At 48.0% G+C, this 5,829-nt stretch overlaps 1 pseudogene; it reads right to left on the reverse strand.

Moving 5' to 3' along the window:
* Positions 1-2,816: 2,816 nt before the first annotated feature.
* Positions 2,817-3,258, reverse strand: LOC101033816 (large ribosomal subunit protein uL23 pseudogene; annotated as a pseudogene).
* Between the last annotated feature and the right edge of the window lie 2,571 nt (positions 3,259-5,829).

The raw sequence follows: 5,829 nt of genomic DNA on the forward strand, positions 1-5,829 counted from the left end.
CTTCTTGCAGAGCAGAGGCAAGAGGTGGAAGCTCCCCTCCAGTTAAGGGCGACACTTGGAGCTGGTGCATAGGCAATTCCACTGTGTTCTTTTTTTTTTTTTTTTTGGATTGGGCAGGTGAGTTGTTACACACTCCTTAGCAGATTCCGACTTCCATGTCCACTGTCCTGAATTCCTTGTGTTCTAAGTAGTCATAGGATCTCCCCAAGTTCAAAGGAGTGGAGAAACAGCCCCTACATATATATATATAGACGGAGTTTTACTCTGTCACCCAGGCTGGAGTGCAGTGGCACAACCTTTGCTCACTGCAACCTCTGCCTCCTGGGCTCAAGCGATTCTCCTGCCTCAGCTTCCCGAGTAGCTCGGATTGCAAGTGCCCACCACCACACCCAGCTAATTTTTGTATTTTTAGTAGAGATGGGCTTTCACCATGTTGGCCAGGCTGGTTTCGAACTCCTGACCTCAGGTGATCTGCCTGCCTCGGCCTCTCAAACTGCTGGGATTACAGGTATGAGCCACTGTGCCCCACCCAGCCCCTACCTCTTGATGGGGGAGCAGCAAGGGCACCTTGCAGAAGAGTGTGTGTGACAGGAAATATTGCTGGGACTATCTTTGGAAAATACAATCAGCCATGCTGGGCTAAGCAGAAGACTTTAGGGGATTCTGGAAAGCTTTGACTTTTTCAATGAAAGGGTTCAGATGTTACTGGTACTGCCCCATTCCCCTTTCTTTCTTCCTTGAACAGGAATGTGATGGTCAGAGCAGCAGTAGCCATCTTGCCACCAAGAGAAAACGGTAGAGAGAAAAACAGGCATGTCGGTCCTACTCCCTTGAACTGCTAAATCAACACCAGCAATCACTGCCTTTGGGTTTCCTGTTGCATAAGAAAAATTAACCCACTTCTCCAAACAGAATTCCAACTGACACAAGCAGGAGTTCTGACGTAAGACGGAATGGGTTTGAATCTCAGCCTTTTTGGGGGTGGGAATCTTGGCTCCCTCTCCTTCAGTTTCTTCCTCCGAAAAGTGCAGGCAGCGATACCCACTATCGGAAATTTCATGAGGACCACATGGAAGACACATGTGGAGATGCAGGACCCAGACTCCCTCCATCCCGCTGTCCTACCATCTTAGCATGTGGCTCCCAGACCCAAAGTCATCTCAGGGTACGAGAGAGCTGCTAGAGTTCCAGACATCACATCTGCATTCCAGACATCTGGAAGGAGGAAAGAAGAAATGGTAGTTAGGGATGAGTCAGCTCCTTTAAGAAATCTTCCTAGAAGTCCCACTGACACTCTTGTTGTCATTCATTCGTCAGAACTTAGCCATGTGACCACATCTAACTTCCAGAGAACCAGGAAATAGAGTCTTTTAGCTGGGTGTATTGTAGCCCTGAATTCATTAGGTTCTATTACTAAGGAAAAGAAAGGAGACCTGGAGTGGGCGGCAGTCTCTCCCCCAGCTCTGTGCATCTCCTCCGAGGCTGTTCCAGCCCCCTAACTTCATCTCCCACTGGTTCCCATCCTGCAAGCTCCACTCCAGGCAGGCCTGTCCCCTGACTCCCCTGGCTGCCATGTGCTGGGTGGACATCCTTTCCCTTTCAGGGCCCCAGGATCCTCCTTTATGAAAGAACTGGAGAAGCACTGTTGTATCTAACCCCCAACGTCAGTCTGACAGCACAGCTCTCTGCCTGTCTCTCTCACGCTCTCTGAGACACACACACAGACTTTCTCACCTGCTCAGTTCCTACCTCACAGCAGCCAACACGGAAGTACACCCACAGCTCATCCCCTCCCTGCTTTCTCCCTGGAGACCATCCCCATGGGAGAAGCTGAGACTGCCAGCCAGATGCTCATATTCCCGGCCTCCCTGACAACCGGGAGTGGCCCTTTTGTCCTAGGTCAGCTAAGTGAGACATCAGGGATGTGTTTCAGAGCAGGGAAGCTTCTGGGACAGGTTTTCCTCCCTGAGGAAGGAGAGAGGAGCGTTCCCTGTCACTCCCTTCCTGCTGTGCTATTGTTGGATGCTCAGAGCCAGGCTGACACCTTGTGACTGTGTGGGAAAGTCAGAAGAATCTTGGAGAGGCCAGCCAAGGGCCCTAATGTGGTTGGGCTCTTGGCAGTTTCCTTGTAAAGTGCTTGGATACCTTAGGATCAGGGTCTACGGTGCATGAGCATTAAGTGATCTCGCCCAGAGTGATCTTCGTGACATCCTTGAGGTAGGTAACACTGGGACCCACTTCACAGATGGAGAAACTGAGGCTCAGTAAGTGCCCCACACAGCCCACAAATAGAAGTGAGACCCAAGTTTGCCAAACACCCAAGCGAAAGCTTATAGTCATGGAAGAATTCTGCAAACCGCAGATTTAGAAACACGAGTGCTTTCAGTGATAGGCCTGGCCCCTGTCAATGTGCAGATTGTAGTTAGTATTGTAACTGACAGCACGTGGCTTCCATGGATGGCGAGGAGGAGTGGCAGGTGGGAGGGCTGTATCCACTCTAAGCCTTCTGCTTTAGTCAGTTCGGATGCTATCACAAATACCTGAGGCCGGGTAATCTACAAAGAGCAAAATTGTGTTTTTCAAAGTTCTGGAAGCTGGGAGCTCAAAATCAAGGCAGCAGCAGGCCCAATTCTGGTGAGGGCTGCTCTCTGTTTCCAAGATGGCACATTCTTGCTGCGTTCTCTGGAGGGGGTGAATGCTGTGTCCTCACATAATGAGAGGAAGAGAAGGGCGAAGGGACACATGCAATGAAGTCTGTCTTTTTTTTAATGATGAAAAGATGTCCATATATTTAGAATTAATCAGCTGGACTCAGTTTAGATGATCCCAATTTTGTTGGCAACATCCAAAGCATCATAATCAGGAGCCAGTGGAACCCATGCCTTCCTCTCTCCATCAGGCCGAATCAGGGTGCTGATCTTGGCCACATCCATGTCACAGAGTGTCTCCACAGGCTGTTTGATCTGGTGCTTGTTGGTTTTAACCTCCACAATGAGCACAAGTGTGTTGCCGTCTTCTGTCTTCTTCATGGCAGACTCAGTGGTCAGCAGAAACTTGTTGATAGCATAGTGGTCGAGCTTGTTTCTCCCGGGGGCGCTCTTCGAGGATATCTGGGCTGCCTCCGGAGTCGCAGCTGCCACAAGGTGGGTGGCGTGCAGATCTTGCTTTTTTGTGGCCGTGGACACCTTTCAACACTGCCTACTTGGCCTTTAAAGCCTTTGCTTCGGCTTCAGCTTTGTGGGGGAGCAGAAGCTTCATTTATAAGATGCTACAGTTTGCATCTGTGTCTTCACCCAAATCTCATGCTGAATTGTAATCCTCGGTGCTGGAGGTGGGGTCTATGGGAGGTGAATGGATCCTGGGGCAGTTTCTAACGGTTTAACACCACCCCCCTAGAGATGTGTCATAATAGAGTTCTCAGAAGATCCGGTTGTTTGAAAGCGTGTGGCACCTTCCTTGTCTCCCTCTTCCTCCTGCTCCGGCCATGTAATGTCCCTGCTTCCCCTTTTCCTTCCACCATGTTTGAAAGTTTCCTGAGGCCTCCCCAGAAGCCATCATGCTTCCTGTCCAGTCTGTGGAACCATGAGCCAGTTCAACCTTTTTTCATCGTAAATTATCCAGTCTCAGCTATTTCATTACAGCAGTGGGAGAATGAACTGATACATACGGCTTTAGTCCCATGCATGAGAGTGGGACCCTCATGACCTGATCATCTCCTCAAGGCCCCCCCGTCGAATACCATTGCATTGACCATTCAGTTTCAACACATGAATTTGGGGGGCACATTCAGACCACGGCATCTTCTAAGGTCAGATGACCGTGTGGTTTTATTAACCCCACATTGCTTTGCACTTTCCTTCCCTTCCCTCCATCCTCTGCTATTGCATCTACCCTGAGAAGTGCAGCCTGTTCCCCTTGTACGCCCATGCCCGTCTCCCTGCCTTTGCTCCCACAGCTTATTCCCTGTGCTGCCCGAAGTGCGCTTCCTGTTTGTTCTTGCTTTAAAAAATATATATATTAAAACTCCTATACATCCTTCAATGCCTAGGTCAAATGGCAGCCCTGTTAGTAGCCTTCCTTTGTGTTCCCTTCTACTCCTGATAAAGGAGTCATTGCTCCTACCACCACCCCAGAGGGCCTGGAGGGGGCCTAAAATGTGAGCACTTATCAGATCAAAATGTGGTTACTATCAACTCCTAATTATCCATAAGTTGGGAACTGCTTTTCTGATGATTGAAGTGACAACCCAACACAAACCTGGGATCAACCACCCCCCAGGCCCATGAGTTAGGCCAGAGGAACCCAGACACCCTGTGAGTTGATCTGCTCCACAAGACCCAGGGAGCCAGAGCCCCGCTCTTCTTGCCTCCTCCTCATCAGTCCTGCAGCCCAGGGCTATGGCCCGGCCTCCTCCTGTCAACGAAAGCTTCCTGTTGCCTTGGAGCTGAGACAGGGGCAAGATAAATTTAAAAGCTAGTTACTATAACCAAACATACATGATCATCTGCTGATGTCAAAGACAGCACTGCAGTGATTAGTCAACTGGATGTGTATACGGGGAAAAAACAAACCTGAATCCATCTCATACCAGACACAAAAATCAATTTCAAACAGCTTAAGATCCAAATGTAAAATGAAAGGTAGGATGGCCACAGTGGCTCACGCCTGTAATCCCAACACTTTTGGAGGCTGAGGTGGGAAGATCACCTGATGTTGGCAGTTGGAGACCAGCCTGACCAATATGGAGAAATCCTGTCTCTACTAAAAAATAGAGAATGATCCGGGAGTGGTGGTGCATACCTGTAATCCCAGCTACTCGGGAGGCTGAGGCAGGAGAATCACTTGAAGCTGGGAGACGGAGTTTGTAGTGAGCTGAGATAATACCATTGCACTCTAGCCTGGGCAACAAGAGTGAAACTCCATCTCAAAAATAAATAAATAAAATAAAATAACAGGTAAACGATAATGTTTTAGAGGAAACATAGAATAACATCTTCATAATCTCAAAGTAAGCTGAGATTTCTTAAACAGGACAAAAAGGGAGATAGCTATAAGATTAAAAAAATAATAAAGCGGGATAAAATTAAACACTTTATCCCAAAACACTATGAAAAGAGTGTAGCATCAGCCCACTTAATGAGAGAAGATATTCACAGTATAGACGCCTGACAAAAGAGTAGTGTCCAGAATATATAAAGAGTGCCTATAAACCAGTAAGAAAAAGAAACAATCCTATTTTTTTTAATGGGCAAAAGACTTGAACAGATACAAAAAAAGGGACTATTCAAATAGGAATAGGCAGATGAAGGTACTCTATACAAGTCATCAGGAAAATGAAATTCTTTATTCTAAGGGAGATGAGAGCCACTGAGCTTTAGCACAGGAGAGACGTGCTGAAAAATTGACTGAATGGGGCTGTGTGAGTTTCCTGCAGCTGCTAGAACAAATAACCACAATCTGGGTGGCTTCAAACAACTGAAATTTACTCTCTCACTGTTCCAGAGTCCAGCAGTTTAAAATCAAGGTGATTGGCTGGGCATGGTGACTCAGGCCTGTAATCCCAGCACTTTGGGAGGTTGAGGAGGATGAATCACTCGAGGTCAGGAGTTCAAGACCAGCCTGGCCAACGTGGTGAAACCCCGTTTCTACCAAAAAATACAAAAATGAGCTGGGGTGGTGGCAAACACCTGTAAGTCCAGCTACTCAGGAGGCTGAGGCACAACTATCGCTTGAACCTGAGAGGCAGAGGTTGCATTGAGCTGAGATCGCACCACGGCACTCCAGCCTGGGAGACAGAGCGAGGCTCCATCTCAAAATTAATTAATTAAT

The sequence above is a fragment of the Saimiri boliviensis genome, chromosome 3 (genome assembly GCF_048565385.1).
Source record: "Saimiri boliviensis isolate mSaiBol1 chromosome 3, mSaiBol1.pri, whole genome shotgun sequence".
Lineage (NCBI taxonomy): Eukaryota > Metazoa > Chordata > Mammalia > Primates > Cebidae > Saimiri > Saimiri boliviensis.